The 22551-nt window shown below is 40.4% G+C and overlaps 1 pseudogene; it reads right to left on the bottom strand.

The window, feature by feature from the left end:
• The window catches only part of LOC124551190, a 51299-nt pseudogene that overhangs the window by 2927 nt on the left and 25821 nt on the right, over positions 1-22551 (bottom strand).

Genomic DNA, 22551 nt, shown 5'->3' with positions numbered 1-22551 from the left:
CTGCATGTACAGACAGTGCTTCTACAAGGTGATGTCTCCCAGAGAGGGAGTGATGGATAGTGTGAGTCATTTCTCCATCTAGTATTATATTTGAGATTGTCTCTGTTATGTTCTACTTGTGATTGCCTGTTGAGAACAGACTTCACAGGGGAGTATATGTACTGTGATACTATTGCCAGTATGCCAAACTGTTTGCATACTTCAAGCAGAAAGAATAACCTGTTCAGAATTTAATTTAACTAATAACCAAAATTTTAAGTGTCATTTTATAGAACTAGGTGTATTGCTGGTGGCCCACATCTTCTCAACACAATATTTTGATGTCGTAACTCAGTGTCATCATCATGTGTTTCCTGAGATTGGTTGCTTTGCTGGACAGGCCCCATATTTATGGCTGGGTGGTGCCTGAATTCACTATGCTGTCTATGCCCAATGTGGCTGTTTCTTGTGGTTGTGTCCATCTCGAGGCGTTACCCATTCTGTCTGCAATGTGAACACAGTATGTCTTAAATCAGTGGAAGCACCAGAAGAGTGAACAAAAGATGGAAGGAACACCAAGGCCACTAAATCAGCAATAGAACAATGCCTGGAACTTTAACGCACCATAAAGTGTGACAAAACCAAGATCCTGGGTCAAACCCATATATCCTGAGACAGTGTCATCAGTGAATCTACTGAAATCAGGATGGTGGAGAACCTAATGAACTGGGAAGCTGGATATCAGCTAAGTATGGCACAGAATCCAGCTTTGGAACTACTACAGAAACATGGAAAAAGTTACCTGGTCCGGTGATGAACCTCAGATGACTGGGGGCATAATTAACAGTATCAGACATCATAAAGAGCACCAGGTGGAAACTGTCTCCTTGAGGGACAGCCATAGCGGTCACTGAAAAGATATGAAACAACTTCAATGACCTGAAACCTCATGCACTGCACAACTTGGGAGCACGCATAATACGGAACAATTGACAGCAGCTACCACCACACGAAATTACTGTGGTGTGTGCAGACATAATATGCAACTCCAGCAGCAGCCTGATGTTGCAGGAATCAAATCTCACAGGCATGCACTGAATTCAGAACACCAGGAGGGTGGTATTGCCATGAGAGAAAGCTGCTGTGGTCACAAACGGCACAAGAAATGTCTACAGCTCCAGGGTAGTGCTAGAAATGTGCCTGCTGGGTGTGGACCTAATACAGAACGCCACTGGATGGCTGCCACCATGGAAGACAACCGCAACATGTGCGGTCAGAATATGGAATATCTTGAGGAGGATACCACTGAAAGAAACAGCCACAGTGAGTCTGGACAGCACAGTAAACACCAAGCATGGGCATAAATATGGGACCCAGCCACCAAAGTGATCAGTCTCACGAAACACTGATGATGACATCAAGGTATGACCTCAAAATATAATGTTGGGAAGATGCAGGCCACCAGCAGTACACCCAGTTCTATATTATGACAATGAACAGTGGGAAAGTTTAACAAATTAAAATTTTAAGTTTCTGAAAATAGTGTGATTTGTATAAACTGAACTTAGGACTTACCCAGGAAAGAGGCCTCGGACTTGTCGCCCTGCTGGTCGCTTATCCAGGTGCTCCAGCATGTCCATGTCTTCTGGGGACAGCTCAAAGTTGAACACCTGCAAGTTACAGAACGCATTCATACAACACGTTAAGTATGCAGTTTTAAGGGAATACTGTACTCGGGTACTCTCAGAACCCAGAGCACCTACATGAATGACAGTTCAATTCTCATACACTGATGAGCCAAAACATTATGATCAGCTATTTAAAAGCCCATGCTATCACTGTTCAGGAAGACATCAAGCACAAGGGATTACAACTGGTCCCTAATAATGTTCACACAGTCCACAGCTGTCACAATGCCTTTGATTACTAATGCGAGTCCCGCAGAAGCTCAGGTGATGTCCCCGATAACACAATAGTGCTCCCACGGGCCTGTGTCTGTGGTGCACGGCGCACTGCACGTTTCAAGTAGCATTTCACACGGACATGACCATCAAACTGGTTTAACAATAAATGGGACTCATCTTACTGGGCAACATGATTTCATTAATCTGTGGGCCAATTTTGATGATCCCGTGACCACTGTAATCATAAATGATGATGTTGTTGGCTCAACATGGGAACACGTAGGGGTCCTCTGCAGAACTCCATGTTCAACACTGTGCACTGAACAGTGTGCTCAGAAACACTTGTGTCTGCACCATCACTGTACTCTCTCATGAGATCTGCTACAGACTGCTGCCTGTCTTGATTTAGAGTGGACAATCCTCTGAGCCCTACGTTCTTATCACCTACCTGTGGTTTCAGCATTGTTCAACCACTTCCCATAGATGCTCATGACAGTAGTGTGCAAACAGCTGACCGTCTGGGCAGTTTCCGAGAGGTTTACTCTCAGGCACTGGGCCACAACAATCTGGCTTTCATCAAACTCACTTAATTTGGTGGATTTCTGCATTTGCACCACTTACCCCCCATCCTTAGAATGATTCCCCATTTGTCTGTGCTCCACTTTTTCTCTTACCATGTCACATACACTCAGCACCACCAGGTGGCACTGGTCATAACGTTTCGGCTCATCAGTGTACGATGCACGACGACAACCGAGCATCTGATGTGGGTGTCACTACTGCAGTCTTCAGTCTGGACACTGATTTGATGCAGGTGACCATGCTGGTCTAGCCTCTTTGTCTCTGCGTAATCAACTGCAGCCTATACTGACTTGAGTATGCTTATTGTAGTGATTCCTCAGTCTCCCTGTACAATTCTAACTGACCGCACTTCTGTCACGAGGTTAACGAGACTCAGGATGTGAGGTTGATGAGACTCAGGATGTGTCCTGTCAACCAATCACTTCTTTTAATCAAGTTGTGTCAGAAATATCTTTATGCCCATTTTCTTCAGTGTGTCCTATTAGATGTTCGATGCACCCATCTAATCTACAGCCTCCTACTGTAGTGCCACATTTCAAAACCTTGTTCTCTTCTTGTTTCAACTACTTATCATCCACATTCCACTTCTGTGTAAAGCTAGTTGCATCAGATCCCTGCCAACTGCTTATTTGATTACTGATTATCTCATAGATAACTATCTCATTGTGGGACGACACTGCTAGTTCAGAATCTGAGTCATTTTCTTGCATGGATCATAAATTATTTCTCACCAGGCCCACGGTTTATAGCTGCTCACTTGGAAGTATGGCAACAGAACTTATCACTACATTAGTTGAAACAATGAAGAAGAAATAGGTTTGGACTCTCAATTATAGAACAATGGAATGATACAAGACAATGTTATTTGTGATTGGTGCACTTCATATATAGGCGTGTTTGCTCAAGGGTTAAACTTATATTTTCTGTTAATAAATTCATCTTCATTTTCTTGCTATCATCAGTCCATATTTTCGCCCTCTCTTCTGTATCCATGTTAGTTATTTTTCTGCCCTAATAACAAAACTCATCAACTGCTATCACTATCTCATTTCCTAACCTAATTCCTTCAGCATTATACAATTATACTGTATTCTGTTACCCATGTTTTACTTTTGTTCATGTTTGTCTTGCAACCTGTTTCCAGACACTATCTATTGTGTTCAACTGCTTTTCCTAGTCCTTTACTCTCCGACAGAATTACAAAAAAAAAAACTTTTTTTTATTTCTTCGCCCTGATAAATATGAAGAGGAAGGTAATGCACCAGATAAAACAAGTGGATCCCAAACTTCCAGCAATGAAAAGTTGGGTTTTTAAATTCCATAAAATTAATGCTTGACCAGTTGAGATCATAGAAATCAATCAAACAACAAAAACTCCAGGTTTGGATATAAGATCATTTGTCAGGGGTTTGATTGCTTACCATCATTCCCTGAAATGAGAGATATTCTACACAAGATCCCACCCACCACTCCTCCAGTGGATTCTACTGCCCACCCAACCTCCACAGCATTCGACCTACAGTTTAATCTTCAGCATTCTTCTGTGACACCATATTTCAGTAGCGTCTGTTCTCTTTTCATCTGAACTGTTTATCATCCATGGCTCAATTCTGTATGAGGCTGTGCTCGAGACAAATACTTACAGAAAAGACTTCATAACACTTAGTACAAGTATGTATAAAATTCATCATGATTTTGGTAATTGAGAAATAAGGAGGTTCTTGCAAATTTGGTTGCTTCCTGTTCCATAATGTTGGTGACATACTTCAGATACAAAAAACAAAATTACGTGCTATATATCACTAAACACAAATCTCTGAGTGTTCTCTTTCCAGATTATGTTAGCAGATATCTAAAAGTCTTAGTTATTTCCATGGCAAGTTGACCGTAATTCAGTTCTTTCTCTCACCAATTAGGTGATGCCAAGTTTACATTTTGATTGCAGCAAATACCTCATCATATTTCCTGTTGTATCATATCATTTTCTGACTGGAGACCACTGTCCACTCAAGTGGGTATTTTAAGTATGTGCAACTCTTTCCCAGTGGACATTTTCCTCTCTGGCATGGTACCACTACGTCCCTGCCTCACTGGCAAAAATATTTCATTGTTGAACCAAAGCCATAATGGATCATGTTCTTTCAGCTGTGAGCAGAGTTGCACTCTGCCAAAACTAAAGTTCTGAAGTTTTGGTACAGTACATAAACGATGTAGTAAATGGTAAGATAAATAGTAGCATTTGGGGAGGGGGGGGGGGGGGGGGGGAAGGAATGTGTGAGAGAGAAACTGGGAGGTGATGATTTCTCTTTGTTTTTTGTTTTCTGTTTTCTGGTTACTGATTGTTTTGCATGTTATTACTCTCATACATCATTCAGTGTTGGATCATTGTATACAAGCAAAGCAATTACTTGTGTGTGTGTGTGTGTGTGTGTGTGTGTGTGTGTGTGTGTGTGTGTGTGTGTGTGTCTAACATTGTTTATTTTCAAGTAACCAAATGGAAGATAACTACATAGAACCAAAAATATTTTGTTGGATGTTGTTGTTGTTGTGGTCTTCAGTCCTGAGACTGGTTTGATGCAGCTCTCCATGCTACTCTATCCTGTGCAAGCTTCTTCATCTCCCAGTAGATTGTAGATTGTAGATTGTATTTTATTGGTCCTGTTGTCTACATAGCAGCTTATGCATAAGACATTGGACAAGTCAAGTTATAAATATACAGTCTGAAAGTAATTTCAAGGCATACATATTTAAGCTTACAATTATACACTTTACACGTAAGTACTTATATAACACATTTCATAAATTTAAATATTCTTCAATGGAGTAAAAGCAGTGATGCTGTAAATATGACTTTAGCGATTTTCCAAATGTATTGAGCTCAGTGATAGCTTTTATGTTTTCAGGAAGTTTGTTATAAAGCTTAACTCCCATGTGAAAAGTACCTTTTTGGCACAGTGCTGTGCTGATTTGAGTCATATGTAAGTTTCTGTTTTGTCTGGTAAAGTGCTCATGTATATCACAGTTTTTTTGTAGTCTCTGGTCCTTGCCTATTACATTTAATTTAAAGAACAAAAGGGTTTCCATAATGTATACACATGGTTATGGGGGAATACCAGATTTCTTAAACAGGGGTTTACAAGAGTCTCTAGGCTTGCACCCAAACAAGATTCTAATGGCCCTTTTTTGTAGTTTAAAAGTGCTATTAGCTATTTTAGAGATTCCCCAGAAGGTGACCCCATATCTAAGACGAGAATCAAAGTACGCATGATATGCATTCAATACTGTTTTCTCACTACAGCATGATTTTAATGAACAAAGAAGATAACATGTTTTGCTCAGTTCTGCATTGAGATATTCAATATGCTTATTCCATCTGATGTTACTCTGCAGCCAAAGTCCTAAGAATTTGGTTTCAGTACTGTTACCAACTGGTTCGTCATTGATAGAGACTGATGGGATAAACATGTCCTTGTTAGGAACATTGTGGAATTTTAGAGCAACGGTTTTCTTACTGTTTATTACAAGCTGATTACTCTGTGCCCAGCTGCTAAGTTGTTTCGTGACCATGTTTACTGTCTGCTGTAACTGTTCATCGTCGTCTCCTTTTAGTAGAATCGTGGTGTCATCTGCAAATATGATTGATTTGTGTGCATCAATATTTAAGCTTAGATCATTTATGTACAGAAGAAACAGAAGGGGTCCCAATACGGATTCTTGGGGTACACCACATTTTATTTGTTTATAGTCAGATAAGTGATTAGATACAGTTTTTACTTCAATATTTGTGTGCTTGACGCATACTGCCTGCATACGATTTGTCAGGAAGGACCTGATCCACTTGTTGGACAGACCTCGAATACCATATCTTTCTAGCTTTGATAGCAGAATTTTATGGTCCAGCACATCAAAAGCTTTTGACAAGTCAATAAAGACTCCTATTGTTTCCTGTTTTTTGTCCATCAGGTTTAGGATGGAATTGATGCACTCATAGACAGCAGTTGTCGTTGACCTCTTATTTCTGAATCCATGTTGTTCATTACATAGGATGCTGTTTTTATTTATAAATTTCATAAGTTTCTCATACATAACTTTTTCCAGTACTTTAGAGATGCAGGAGGAAATTGTGATGGGTCTGTAGTTATTTACATTGTCTTTATCCCCTTTTTTATACACAGGAATAACTTTTGACGTTTTTAACACATCAGGGAAAGTGCCTGCCTGAAGTGAGCAGTCGCATAAATGTGTGAGTACTTCAATTAGGTTTGATGTGCTCTTCTTTAACATTGTTGCAGGTATACCATCAATACCTGCCAATTTGGAATTTTTTAGTCCTTTTATTGCTTTAGCTACTTCATCTTGTGAAACAGAACTGATGTACATTGATCCTTTACAAGCACTTATTATATATTCATTTGGCTGGATGCTCTTAAAGTTTGATTGTAACATATTTTCAGCAACACCTGTGAAAAAGTTGTTAAATGTGTTGGCTACTTCTAAGGGGTTTGTTACTTTTTTATTTTTATGTGATAGTGTTATATTTTTCCAAGGTTGTCTGTATTCTCCACATTCTTTTTTATAACACTCCACATAGCCTTTGATTTATTAGCTGAATTATAAATGATTTCATCATTATGCATTATTTTTGCTGCTTTTATTACTTTTCTTAATATTTTGGAGTATTTTTTATAGTATGCGCATACTACAGGTGAGGATTTTTTTGAGTTACATATTTAATGAAGTAGTCTTTTCTTCTGGCATGAAACCCTTATTCCCTTTGTGATCCAGCTGTTTTGTCTAGAGTTTCCCCATATGGTTAATGTTTTCAGTGGGAATGCAAGTTCAAAGAAATGCAGTACCTACTGCAACCTACATCCTTCTGAATCTGCTTAGTTTATTCATCTCTTGGTCTCCCTCTACGATTTTTACCCTCCACGGTGCCCTCTAATGCTAAATTTGTGATCCCTTGATGCCTCAAAACATGTCCTACCAACCGATCCCTTCTTCTAGTCATGTTGTGCCACAAACTTCTCTTCTCCCCAATCCTGTTCAATACCTCCTCATTAGTTATGTGATCTATCCACCTTATCTTCAGCATTCTTCTGTAGCACCACATTTTGAAAGCTTCTATTCTCTTCTTGTCCAAGCTAGTTATCGTCCATGTTTCACTTCCATACATGGCTACACTCGATACAAATACTTTCAGAAACGACTTCCTGACACTTAAATCTATACTCGATGTTAACAAATTTCTCTTCTTCAGAAATGCTTTCCTTGCCATTGCCAGTCTACATTTTATATCCTCTCTATTTCGACCATCATCAGTTATTTTACCTCCTAAGTAGCAAAACTCCTTTACTACTTTAAGTGTCTCATTTCCTAATCTAATTTCCTCAGCATCACCCGACTTAATTAGACTACATTCCATTATCCTCGTTTTGCTTTAGTTGATGTTCATCTTATATCCTCCTTTCAAGACACTGTCCATTCCGTTCAACTGCTCTTCCAAGTCCTTTGCTGTCTCTGACACAATTACAATGTCATCGGCGAACCTCAAAGTTTTTACTTCTTCTCCATGAATTTTAATACCTACTCCGAATTTTTCTTTTGTTTCCTTTACTGCTTGCTCAATATACAGATTGAATAACATCAGGGAGAGGCTACAACCCTGTCTCACTCCTTTCCCAACCACTGCTTCCCTTTCATGCCCCTCGACTCTTATAACTGCCATCTGGTTTCTGTACAAATTGTAAATAGCCTTTCGCTCCCTGTATTTTACCCCTGCCTCCTTCAGAATTTGAAAGAGAGTATTCCAGTCAACATTGTCAAAAGCTTTCTCTAAGTCTACAAATGCTAGAAATGTTAATCTTTCTACGGAATCCAAACTGATCTTCCCCGAGGTCCGCTTTTACCAGTTTTTCCATTCGTCTGTAAAGAATTCGCGTTAGTATTTTGCAGCTGTGACTTATTAAACTGATAGTTCGGTAATTTTCACATCTGTCAACACCTGCTTTCTTTGGGATTGGAATTATTATATTCTTCTAGAAGTCTGAGGGTATTTCGTCTGTCTCATACATCGTGCTCACCAGATGGTAGAGTTTTGTCATGACTGGCTCTCCCGAGGCCATCAGTAGTTCTAATGGAATGTTGTCTACTCCCGGGGCCTTGTTTCGACTCAGGTCTTTCAGTGCTCTGTCAAACTCTTCACGCAGTATCTTATCTCCCATTTCATCTTCATTGACATCCTCTTCCTTTTCCATAATATTGTCCTCAAGTGCATCGCCCTTGTATAAACCCTCTATATACTCCTTCCACCTTTCTGCCTTCCCTTCTTTGCTTAGAACTGGGTTGCCATCTGAGCTCTTGATATTCATAAAAGTGGTTCTCTTCTCTCCAAAGGTCTCTTTAATTTTCCTGTAGGCAGTATCTATCTTACCCCTAGTGAGACAAGCCTCTACATCCTTTCATTTGTCCTCTAGCCATCCCTGCTTAGCCATTTTGCACTTCCTGTCGATATCATTTTTGAGACGTTTGTATTCCTTTTTGCCTACTTCATTTTGTGCATTTTTATATTTTCTCCTTTCATCAATTAAATTCAATATTTCTTCTGTTACCCAAGGATTTCTATTAGCCCTCGTCTTTTTACCTACTTGATCGTCTGCTGCCTTCACCACTTCATCCCTCAGAGCTACCCATTCTTCTTCTACTATATTTCTTTCCCCCATTCCTGTCAATTGTTCCCTTATGCTCTCCCTGAAACTCTCTACAACCTCTGGTTCTTTCAGTTTACCCAGGTCCCATCTCCTTAAATTCCTACCTTTTTGCAGTGTCTTCAGTTTCAATCTGCAGTTCATAACCAATAGATTGTGGTCAGAATCCACATCTGCCCCAGGAAATGTCTTACAATTTAAAACCTGGTTCCTAAATCTCTGTCTTACCATTATATAATCTATCTGATACCTTTTAGTATCTCCAGGATTCTTCCAGGTATACAACCTTCTTTTATGATTCTTGAACCAAGTGTTAGCTATGATTAAGTTATGCTCTGTGCAAAATTCTACAATGCGGCTTCCTCTTTCATTCCTTCCCCCCAATCCATATTCACCTACTATGTTTCCTTCTCTCCCTTTTCCTACTGACGAATTCCAGTCACCCATGACTATTACATTTTCACCTCCCTTCACTACCTGAATAATTTCTTTTATCTCGTCATACATTTCATCTATTTCTTCATCATCTGCAGAGCTAGTTGGCATATAAACTTGTACTACTGTAGTAGGCATGGTCTTTGTGTCTATCTTGGCCACAATAATGCGTTCACTATGCTGTTTGTAGTAGCTAACCCGCACTCCTATTTTTTTATTCATTATTGGATATTGTTGGATATTCGGCTCTTTATATATATCCTCATTCATTTTCTATATGGTTCACTGCTTCTGGTTTAAGACACTAATCACATGCACAAACAAAACAATCAAAATGAAGAAACACCCAATAAGTATGCAACATACCTAACACACAAGTATCCTCCGTGAAAGAATGCTGCACTGAACATCAATGTTACACCTGCCTTTTGCAGCCAAGCAAGTCCGCTATTATTGAACATTGCATTTCCACTGGACATTCAATACAGTATGAGAAAACAATGATTTTGTCTACAGCAACATCTTTCTGGGACTCCATTATTAAAGAATCCATATAAATATGCCTGGTGGTATATCTGTTGAACTGTGACAGCAGCTACCTGCTGGACAGTGCACGGAATCCCGTCATCTCCACAATTTGCTCCAATCGAAAATGACAGAGTGTGCCGATGGCCACGGCAAACAGCAATGCAGAGGGCGACTGAGTTCTGCTATTCCACCAGTGAGGGTGTTGCCGGCGGGCAGTGTGGTTCATCGATCAAGTTTTCGACCCGTGCGCAGAATAGTTACAGTGCACTGTATATTGCGAAATGGGGGACGTTTTCGTCAGTCTGTGACAGCTCACCTGAAGATGACCGGCAGGTGCCCAGTTGAAATGTCGTGCAAGGTATTGAATGATGACTTGCTGCAAGCCCGAAATTTGATTGAACTATTAAATATTTCTGATTTCAGCTGGAGGCCAGAGAATTTACCATGTTTAATGACCATAAGACTGTCACATATAGCTTCTGACAAAATTACATGTATTGCTCACCTCAGTAACACAACCAATTAGTCTGCATTTCTCAGTTCAGCACAGATATAAAACACATTCCTGGAATAGACAGTGTAGTGGCCGACTGCCTCTCCCACATCGGCAGCATCACTCGTTCAACAGATTTCACAGAATTATCAGACCACAGACTGCACAACCTGCTCAAAGACTCAGAGTCATCGCTCAGACTTCAGATAGTAGAGATTCCCAGCACCAACGGCAAGCTGTATTCAGATGTGTGCAGTGGCAAACCTGCCTTTCCCTACCCGAGGCATTCAGGAGGCACGCTTTCAATAATATACATTACCTGTGCCATCCAGGAATTTGTGCGGAACACAACTGGTTGCCAGTCATTTTATGTGACCAGGAGTGTAGAAAGACTGCCAAGACTGGTCAAGGATACGTATTAAAAGCCAACGCTGCAAAGTCACCAGAAATGTGGTCAACTTTCCAGACACAACAGCTTGAATTGCGTACATTCAAAGCCATGTGGTCAGCCCTTTTCTTCCGTTGAATGGCCAATGGTATTTATTAACAGTGATAGACCACTTCACCCACTGGCCAGAAGCCACACCAGTAGACAACATCTCAGCAGAAACTTTAGCTTCTGCCTTTGTTTCTAGTTGGGTGTCATGCTTTGGCTGTCCTTTGCATGTCACGACTGATGGTGGACGCCACTTTGAGTCTGATCTATTTGCCCAACTGACTAAATTCTGTGGCACTGTGCACCACAGAATGACAAGCTATGACCTCGCAAGCTATGGGATGATAGAATGCTGGCACGATTCACTGAAAGTGGCCCCGATGTGGCACGATGCAAGCTGGACAATAGAGCTGCCAGTGATTTTGCTCAGTCTGAGAAACATTTACAAGCCAGATTTGAAACCTTCAGCTGCCAAACTTGTGTGCAGCCTGTCGTTGCACTTGCCAAGGGAGTTTGTGGTGTAGATCCACAGTCCTAGCAGCTACCCAACCTGACAGACAGCGATTTTTATTTGCCAGTTGAGAGAACACATCTCCCCATCTGGTCCCAACAACCGTCCAGACACGGAAAGGGTCCTACATATGCACACATAATGCTATGCTGTGACGGCATCAAATCCTTGATACATCCACCTTAGTCAGGACCACATAAAATGGTGTGATGAGGAGACTGCATGCTCGATATTATCGTTAATGGCAAAACCACTACTGTCGCATTAGACTGTGTGAAACCTGCATATCTCTTTCAAGAAGAAATTCCAATTAGGGCAACTCAGCCTCCACAGCAGTAGCAACAAGGCATTTACAAAAGTTATTAGGATTTCTTCCCATTCCATTCACGTATGGAGCACGAGAAATGTTTATCTGAATGCCTCTGTGTATTCAGCAATTATTCCATTCTGTGAAGTTTGGAAGGTAGGAGACGAGGTACTGGCAGAACTGAAGCTGTGAGGATGGGGCATGAGTCATGCTTGGGTAGTTTAGTCAGTAGAGCACTTGCCTGTGGAAGGAAAAGGTCGCAAGTTCGAGTCTCAGTGCAGAACACAGTTTTAATCTGCCAGGAGGTTTAATAACAAACTTACTTGGCAGCTGCACAAACATGTAAAATAATGAAGTTTTTAAATCATTGTCAGTTAAGTCTCTTCATTTATTATCAATAAAAGTAACATATCATTTTCTAAATATGATGAATATGTAGTATGCATATGGTAAACAAAAAGCAGAAGCATAATCCATTGATTTAGTGCACTACAATTTACATAAATCTCGTTAAATGAATGAACATTTCAATAGTGTCCAGAATTAATGTCACAATTATATGAGCAAGCTGCTGCAATTGTATCCAACAGATCACACAAAGAGGTTGTCCACGTACTTACATCAAAGTTCTGACGGAGACGGTCCGGATTAGTGCTCTTAGGTATGGCCGCCACGCCGAGTTGTATGATGTAGCACAACAGCACCTGAGCATTTGTCTTCCCATACTTCTGTGCGATTTGTGAAACCACTGGGTTAGTCAGCTGGTCTCGCTTTGGCTGTCTGAAATTGAAAGAAAAAGTCTGATTGCATGTGGCAGAGGGATGTGAAGTCACAGGGTATTGTTACACAGAATACTAAACACCTGACCACACCCAAGTAGTTATTCAACAACTAGATACATGCTCATCAAGCCACTGTGCAGAACACAGCAGACCACAGTTTGGTTTGATTTAGTTCAGAGCAGCTGAATTACACTGGTTGTCCTGTAGATCTGCAGTGTAGAGATCCTCTAGGGTATGGGCTATGTATGTAATACAATAATACTGTAATAAAATACATCCATACACACTATAATAATCTAGGTATGTATGAATGTGCCACACCTCCTCCTAAACCACTGAGCCGATTTCAACCAGACTCGATACACATACTTACTGTCAGGCATCAATCGCTGTTGGGATAAGAACCACCTACCTATCATAGTTCAGGAAATATGAAGTCATAAACAATGAGATGTGTGAAATCTACTGCATCATGCATGATGTTCAAATTTATTATTTCTGTGAAGTTAAAATCTTCTGGGTTATTAGGCCTCATCACACTTCTTCAGACAATCAATGTTTTTAACTCCATTGCTGGTATCTTCTGTAGGACATTGTGGTGTCCACAGTAGGCTGGACATTGTCAGAGAGCAGTGTTGCCATCTTTTATAAAGCAGAGTTTTTCCACACTTGTGCTGGAGAAGTGGGGTATTGGTTAAAAATCTTGGGCTACAGATGGTGGGCCATCGTTATCAGATAGTAAGAGAAGTTTTCCTTGTTTTGTTTCCTGAAGGTGCAGGTCGAAGAAGTAAGACACAATGTGTCGAGAATTCTCCAGAAATCTAAACTGCTCAAAACCGACCTATCGGTGCAGAAAAGGAAAGCTCTTAATGAACTCTAAGAGTAATGAAAGCATTGTTGTGACAAAATCAAATATGAGGACACCTACAGTTGTTATGAAGGTGTGGAATACTGCAAGAAGATGGAACAGCTATTAGCTGATCCTACATACCACAAGTTAAAAAATGATGAGATGAACAGAATCATTTGGAAACTGAAAAATCTGATATCAGACCCCAGAATGTGTAGCTCTATTACAAAGAATCTAATGCCTTGAATACCTGGCTTACCCATAATATATGGACAAGCCAAGTTACACAAAGAATCATCTCCTTCGAGGCCTATAATGAATTTGATTAATTCACCAACTTACTTTCTTGCAAGTTATTTGTCTTGAAAACTGATACATCTAGTTGTAAAAGCAAATATTTTCATCAAATATTTGAGACAAGTTTTAGAAGTTATACACACAGTCAGGGTAACAGCAAGTGACATTCTTGTTAGCTTTGATGTGACACTGTTATTTACTAACTTCCTAGTAACAGATTTGCTGTCTTGTGCTACCAATGCATGTGAATGGGGGTGCGCAGGATGTAGTTTTGCTGCGTATGTACATTTAGATTAACCGCCAACTGTATCAGTGTGGGCTGGCCACTACAGGCCACCTGTACGAAGCGTGCACACAGTGCAGTCTCCGTCCCACTGTCTACTGGCATCTCGCATCTACTTGTGCACAGAACAGCACCAGCTTGATCTTTTTAAGGCTCACATCAATTGTTCTGTTGTTCTGTGAATCACTTATGTTGCACCTTCTGTATGATTTTTTTGTCTTGCAACGTGTGGAGTCATGAGAGGCTTATTTCCGTTATTCTTCATAGGTTTATGAATAAAGACATATCTCTGTTACTTGGATCGGTTTCATGTATTAGCTGGTTACTACACAATGGGCAACATGTTTAGAACAATTTCCACATGTGCAACCTTTAAGTGTGGTTTTGTCAGGTTTAGTCGTTATGGACGCCGTGCTACCAGCCCTGATTGAACAGCTTACTTCAGCAGTGACTACTTTGCCGGCTTCCCTTAACAGACAGGGTACCATTCCCCCAGTCTGTCCACCCACTTTTCCTCCATATGATGATTCGGCCGAGGATTTGGTAGCTTACAAAAAAAGACTCAGACAGCCTTTTTTGGCTTTCGATGTGACAGCCTCAAATTCGTGCATTCTGTTGTGGATTCCACCTAAGGTGCATCAATTACTGTGTCAGCTTGCCCCTTTACAAGAACTGGGATCTGTTTCTTTTGATCACATGTGCAGTTTATTGTCCAAATACCATCGCAAATGAACATGTCATAGCGACAATACTGCAAAAAACCAAACCAGTCGTACAGGGCCCAGGCAGCTGAAATTCATGGCCTTAACTGTAAGTGTTTCATCTTTTAGCTGACCATAAACACTTGGTTTCCTTGTTTAAGCCTTACACCTCCTTGCCTGACAAAGCAGCACACAGCCTACAGTGCTGGGTGCTGTTTTTGTCTCACTACAATTACATAATCCATTTTTGACCTATGTCTAAACAGGCCAATGTGAATGCCCCATCCCGGCTTCCTGTGAGTCCCGATCCTAACTGTGATCATTAAGAAGTGCTTTGCTTCCCTCTTGATATTGAATTTCAGACCTCGGTTGAGAGTTTCCCAATTACAAGCTCACACATAGCAGCTGCATTTGCAGTTCACCCAATTCTCTACCAGGTGGTTCACGTTTTTCAACAGGGTTGGCCAAATAAGTGACCAGGTCAGGCTTCAGGCCCCCTGCACAACTATTTTTCCTTACAGTATTACCTCACTGTTTTTGATGGTGTTTTGTTGTTGTCTGTGGAAGAATTCTCTCCCAGAGTCGGAATTCCTGTCATGTTCCAGTGCAAGATTCTACACCTTCTCCTCCAAGGCCATTGGGGAGTTCTGCACACTAAACTGATAGCTAGGAGGCATCTTTTTTGGCAAGGGATTGCTAGTGAAATTGTCTGTTTTGTCCCTGCTTGTGAACAGTGTGCTGGCAACAGGCAGCTCACAGGGTGTCTCTGTCCCCCCTGGCCCACTCCACGCCAGCATTCTGAACGCATTCATGTAGACTTTGCTGATCCCTTCTCGAATCCTATTGACTCTTGATTCTGGATCCATTTTCCTGGATTCTATCCATTCCCTATTGTGCATCAATGTCGATGTCATTAGCTCTTGAGGATTTTTTTCTATTGTGGGGTTGCCTTATACCTTAGTTTCCGATAATGGTCCCCAGTTCATTTCTCACACTGTTCAATGGTTTTGTTCCCTTCAAAGCATTTGTCAATCAAATGTTGAGGTGGAACAACTAGTGCTTACATTCAAATCCCAAATGATAAAGTTTGTTGAGGATTCTCCACTAGACAATGCCCTTCTCTGTTTTCTGAGCACCTATTATTTCACGCCTATGGGGGGCTGGAGCCCAGCTGAGTTGCTTCACGCCCGGCAGCCATGCATGCTCCCCCACCTTATGCAGCCTATGCCACAACTGCTGCAGTTGGTTTGTCCGGCTGCTTTGCACCTGGATTGCCAGTGTAGGCAAAAGGATTTGGTCGCTGGACACAATGGATACCAGCCACTGTTGTCCGTCACCAGGGATGCCGTCTTTGTCATGTCCCTACGGCCAATATGCTGGTGGCGCACCACTTTGATCAGTTACAACCCCGTCTGTTGCCAGAAGCTACTGGTTCACAGATGTGGCCCCGTCACCGCAGCCCGCCCTGCTGCCTTGAGTGTGCCTCTGTGCCACACTGTGCACTTAGATCAGCCAGAAACTGTGTCAGTGCAGGCCAGCCCAATTGTCTTGCAGGTGTATTCTTGATTTCATTAGGCAGTTATGCCCAAATATTGGTATTAGTCTGGGGTGGTTCTTCTTGGTCGACTTTGTACAGTAGAGTCCCACAGACTCTGTGCTCAATGAACGGGCAGTCCAGGTAACTCTGTCACCCTCTGGTGGGGCAGAAGAGCCCTTTGTCCTGCATCACATCCCACTGATTTCCTAACAGCATTTTGTAAGTTGATGTGAGTGAATATTGTACAGAGCAGTTCCAAAAATTTTGGTGCTTTACAGTATAGTACTCTGTGATGGCAAGTTTTGTTAAAATAAAACAGGTTAACTTATCTATGGAGCAAAATTTGGGCACATTAGAGAGACTGGAAAAGGGAGAAAGTGTTGATGCAGTGGTTAAGAACTTGGGAGTCACCACAAGTACGAATGGAAATTGGAAGAAGAAATGCATAGATATCAAGCCTTGGTGTGTTAAGCAAATTTCCGTAGAAATATTGAAAGAAAGGAAAAGGATGAAGGAAAGTGAGTTTAATGAGGTGAATGAGCCACTTTACATTTGGTTTCAACAAAGAAGAGAACAGGGCATGTCAGTTAGTGGGCTGGTCTTGCAAGAGAAGGCTTAAACTTTTATAAAGAATTATAAAATGACAACAATCATAAATTTGGCACAAGTACTGTGCGGCTTATTGCTGCAAAAGAAAGCTATGGAGTCCAATAGTTTAATATTTGTGGAAAAACTATCTGGTGAAATGGAGGGTACGTCTAAGTTTAAGGAAAAGTTTCAGAAATGTGTTGAAGTTGAAGGTTTGGTTGGAGAGCAATTGTACAATTGCAATCAAACAGGGCTAATCAATAATCTGTTACCAGCTACAAGTCTAGCTTTCAACAAAGAACAGTCACCAACAAGGAAAGGGTCACAATCCTAGCATGCTGTAATGCAACAGGTGACCACAAATTAAAACTTCGATCTCACTGGAAAATCATTTCAGCACATTAAAATGGATAAACTTTCAGTTTGGTACTGGAACCCATCAAATAACTAGATTAACGGTGCAATTTTCAAAGAATGGTTACCTGAAGTATTTGTCCCATCGGTTGAGCAGTTTTTAACATTTAAAAACCTGCCAAGGAAGGCTATTCTGATTTTGGACAATGCATCTTCACACCCAGTCATCAAAGAGTTAAAAAATGGGAGCACACGAGCACTCACTGGACTCGTATTCGGGAGGATGACGGTTCAATCCCGCGTCTGGCCATCCTGATTTTGGTTTTCCGTGATTTCCCTAAATCGCTCCAGGCAAATGCCGGGATGGTTCCTTTGAAAGGGCATGGCCGACTTCCTTCCCTGTCCTTCCCTAATCCAATGAGACCAATGACCTCGCTGTCTGGTCTCCTTCCCCAAAAACAACCAACAACAACAATACGAGCACTGTTTTTACCACCCAATGTCGCAGCGTTACACCAGTCCACAGTCCGAGGAGTTTTGGTTAGTCTCGAGAGAAGATGTGGGTGTAAGTTTGTAATGTAATGGACTACTGAAACTACTGATACCACCGGCTGGCAAGGTGTGCAGTGCAGTCAATCAACTTGAAGGAGCAAGTGAACTTTAACTGCATAAACATAATCTGAAATATTATTATTTTGTTACAAAACTGTTAATATGAGGACAATCATAAGGTATATTGCCACAGAACTATATTATAAACACTTTTCATTTTTCATACTATGTTTTTCATATATGTATACGTGTGATGTGTAAAATATCAATATACAGCCAAGGTTGTCAGTACTGCACAGTTTGTAAGCTCTGTGAACAGGAACCGGTTGTTGGCGGGTGTAGAGACAATGGGCAGTTGGTGTTGAGACATCTTGTAATACGCTTGCTTTGAGAAGGTCAAGGATAGAGGGAACGAAATGATGTATTGGAAAAGCTGTTACATTGAAAATTATTGAAAATCATCACAATCAGCATTTATAAAATAAAAGTTGGAAGTTTAAATACGTGTCAGTTCTTACGCAGCAGAATACACACCCTGGACCTCAAATTGATTTAACAAACAGCGGATGCCGAGATTCATCGCTGGACCAAGAGTGTGCAACAACGACCAATAAAGGTAAGAAAGTTATATTACTCTAAATTCAAATTGTGATGATGATGCCTTTCTTTCTCCATGTCTTCAACCCTGTATGTACTCTGTTGTTAGAGTGAACAGCGTGACGGGGACTGGTGGTCGACTAGGCACACCAGAGAGACTACACAGGTTTAAAATGATAATTTGTAGCTTAATAGTCTAATACTGATAATAATTAATATTTGTCCCCAAGAGAGAGAGGTGCATTACAAGTTGTTATCCCCCTTCTTCCTACAAACAATGATAGTCAAGGTCTTATCCAGAAGTTAAAGAATATTGACCTATGGGATATTGTTGAATGGATGGTGGACTCCTGGAATGAGTTAAGAGGCACTAACGCTAGTTCAATCCTGGATGAAACATCTCGATCGTGAAGGGAATAAGTTCATAATCAATCTCATGAACAAAGTTCCTGGATGTGAAGAAGCCAATGAAAATGAAGTTGAAGAGTAGTTCAAGAATGGTATTGAGCAAGGGATTACGCTCGATTCAGAAATTATTGCAGCTGTCACAATTAACAAATAAATCCACAAAAATGATGAAGACATTTATGTTAAAGACTCTGCCATACAACACACTAAAATATCACATAGTGAGGGACTAAAGGCTGTCGAAACGGCTCTTCAGTATTTTGAACAACAAGAGCATCGGTAATAGGGTTACTGTTCCTTCAGCATCTCCATGATGAAGCATCAAGATGCCGAGTGCAGTGCAGAAAACAAAAGGACATCATGCAGTCCTTTAAAAAAATTTTAGCCAGTTTTTTTTAAAAGTAGGCTAGTTGTTTTTCAATAGAGAAAGCTTTATGCCTTCATAAAGAAATTTTCTAAAGTCTGTCTTATCAGGCAAATTACTGTATTCCTTAATTTTTATTAGTAAAGGCTCTATGCCTTCATAAAGTAATTTTCCTTCATTTAAGAATAAATTTAAATATTTGTAGGTTACATTTATATACAGTTTATGTATTAGGCATTTTTTAAGTTTATTTGGGCTATTTGATTTATAGTATTATTTGTAAACTGTTGTATTCTCAAGCAACAAATAAAAGTATTTTATGACAGAAAAATCAATTATTCTTTTTTAATACCTTTCTTGATAACTTGGCCTGCAATGAACATCTCCTGTGTCTCAAAAGCATTGCCAAAGCCTCAAAGTGACACATTGCGGCACGTCCAAAGATACCGAGGTTTCAGTAAGTGTCTGGCACCTACCAGATGGCCAAGTATTCCACCTTACAAGACAGGGTCCCAGTGGCATCTCTGTGGTGTTACGTTCTCAGCTTCACTAAGAGACTATGCTATGGTCACTATGGATGGACAAAGAAGACTGCGGTATGAATGTTCTCGTGCATTGTTCATGTTTGTCTTTCGATTATGCCACTATTCGCAGCACAGAGTATTGCTCTCCTATGCAGAACAAACAATCAGGGTTCACAGGTGAGTATTTACATTGACGTTGGGTGATTGCTCACCTTCTCTCATTTCATTTTCATGTTTTCATGATTATGCTTGACTTCTGGGCACTAGTATACTTTATTTACCATGTCATGTGTCCAAAATGCCAGCAGGCAGCATTCAGTCTCACAGTACATATTTACAATGTTTTCCCTAATTAGGTGCTCTACAAACACTAAGAAAAAGTTGCAGATGTGGCTATGAAGAGATGTCTAGTCCAGTACAGACTTCTCCACAGCTGCATCCCAACAGTTCAGCCAAAGTATGCACAACTACTGGTCGAACACGAGAACCCACTCCAAACACAATACGAATGTCATGGTTGTTAAATGGTCTATACAAAAGAAGAAGAAAAAGAACAAGAAATCGGCTGGTTCTGTTAAGAAATTCATCAATGGAGTAGGAGTCGGCCATAAATAAATCCTTCAGGCAGTTCTTAATCTGCACTTTACTAGAAGCTAAGCATTTCATTGTTTTCTGACATGTTATTGTAAAGTTATCCTGATTAATGGACACTTTTCTAGACTGAGGAGAGTTGGACACTATACAGGAAATGCCTATAGACTTGGGCAAATTTTCCATTTTGTTTAATGAATGGCAGTTCTCTGTAAATGCAGATGAATGACATAAAGTGCCCATAACAAAGAGGAAGAACCAGTATTATTCAGCTACAAGGTAAATGATGAACATCTGGGGGACAACACATTGTTGAAGTATTCACGAGGATGCTAATATGTGATATGATACATGATTGACACATAAAATAGTTAGTGGGGACTAGTGTCCTGCCCTTGACTTGCATGGGTAGCAAAAAGTACAATTGAAACCATGGAAGCAACACACACCAGGAAAGTTCTCTGTAGGCTCCATTTTATCAATGAACACTGTCACAGTTCAGCTAATTTGCACAAAATATTTATAAATTGTGTACAGAAGCATTCCTCACAAATCAGCACAAAGCAGAGAGGAGCATCAGAGGTACCCAAGGTGGAGTTTATGTACAGGATGTGGCATAATTAGTAGCAAAATCTGAAATTGGTGAAAGCTGGGCATATAAGATAACGGAAGCAAAAGTGCTGAAGTAAACATGAGTCTGCAAATGAGACGTTTGTCAGGTGACTGCAAGTGTTTGGTTATAAGACATCACTGACTTCAGTCCCAAATATTGTCCTGGTTAATACAAATGTATATGAAACATAAACCTTTTGACCACATGTAACTTAGCTCATATTTCACCTGTGGCCTACCTTAACAAGAAATACAGTACTACTTCAGCACATTACATGGCACAATTTACTGTACATCCATACAGTCTAAAGGAGGTTTTCCATGTGCTGTCCACAAATTACTTCATTCACAAAGTTTCTCTTTTCTGTATCACACACAAATTTGTGTTTTTCTTTTCAGTTTGATACATAAAAATTTTGATCACATTTACCAATTTTGGCTACTTCCATGGCAAATTTCCTGAAATATACCAATTCACTAGTGAGTCTTCTCGACATGTAACATAGAACTTCTGCAGTAAAAAAGTGTCTAATGCTTAACACGTCAAGATAAAATAAATTGATAATTTCTGTATGTCTGTTCCAGTTCTTCCAATGGAAAGTGAAATAATATGTAAATTATAGAATTTAAAAAGTTTCATTATTAAACTAAAGATACATAACAACAATTTTATATTTTTATTATTTCTACTCAGTTTAATACACAGCACAGTTGTATTTAGGCTACAAAGATACAATAGGTGTATTCCTTTCTGCTTTCACTACAAGCTTTTAAGAATCTCTGGAATTAGCTTAAATGGAAATTGTTTCTTCTTTTAATATTCAGTACTGGAACAAGATTAAGAAACTTATTTGCGTTAGAGAAGATTGTCTATGTAAAAGTTATTTTAAAAGAGAAAATAACCCATTTACACAATCACTAGACTTAGCTTAAAATCTTACTGAGAGCCCAAGGACAGGAACCTGATGCCTGAGAGACATGACGGAGTAGAGGAGAGCACTAAAATAATTTGTCGCTTGTGTGGGAAAATGTTCTCCAGATTGTTCTTTGTCTGTTCTTCTTATGTACCCACAAATGACCACTGGCTTCTCATAAACTGTTACGGCACTATGAAGTGCTCGTGTGATACTGTTGTACAAAATGTAAGACAATAAAGTGTTACATACTTGCTAGCATCCACAGTGTTCGCCGTGTGACCAGGAGGCCGCTCGCCTGGCGACCCCAGCGGGATGTAGGCACAAACGGTGACGTCAAGGGCCCGGCAGAAGGCGCGCAGTTGGCTCTGCCTGCTCTACCTGCAGGTTGGCAGGTTTGATGCGTGCCGACTGCCAGATGCGCTTCACCTGCCTTGAGTTGAAGTTGGACAACCCAATAGACCGAGTGCGGCCTGCATCCACCTGTGACTCCATCGCCTGAGAACAATAAAGTGACACTGAATGTAAAGAAACTAAATGGGGAGTTTCAGTTTTGAGAGTGAATAAGACACAGTAAATTACATGTAGATGGCACCTCTGTAGACAGTGTAACAAATGCAAATTTATAGGAGTGAATATTGATTTTCAGCTGAAATGGTGTGGACACACAGACTTACATGCAAATAGAATGTCAGCCACATGTTATGCCCTTAGA

Source organism: Schistocerca americana, chromosome 9 (assembly GCF_021461395.2).
Source record: "Schistocerca americana isolate TAMUIC-IGC-003095 chromosome 9, iqSchAmer2.1, whole genome shotgun sequence".
Lineage (NCBI taxonomy): Eukaryota > Metazoa > Arthropoda > Insecta > Orthoptera > Acrididae > Schistocerca > Schistocerca americana.
The sequence above is the reverse complement of the archived record's forward strand: the minus strand, read 5'-3'. Positions and strand labels throughout refer to the sequence as shown.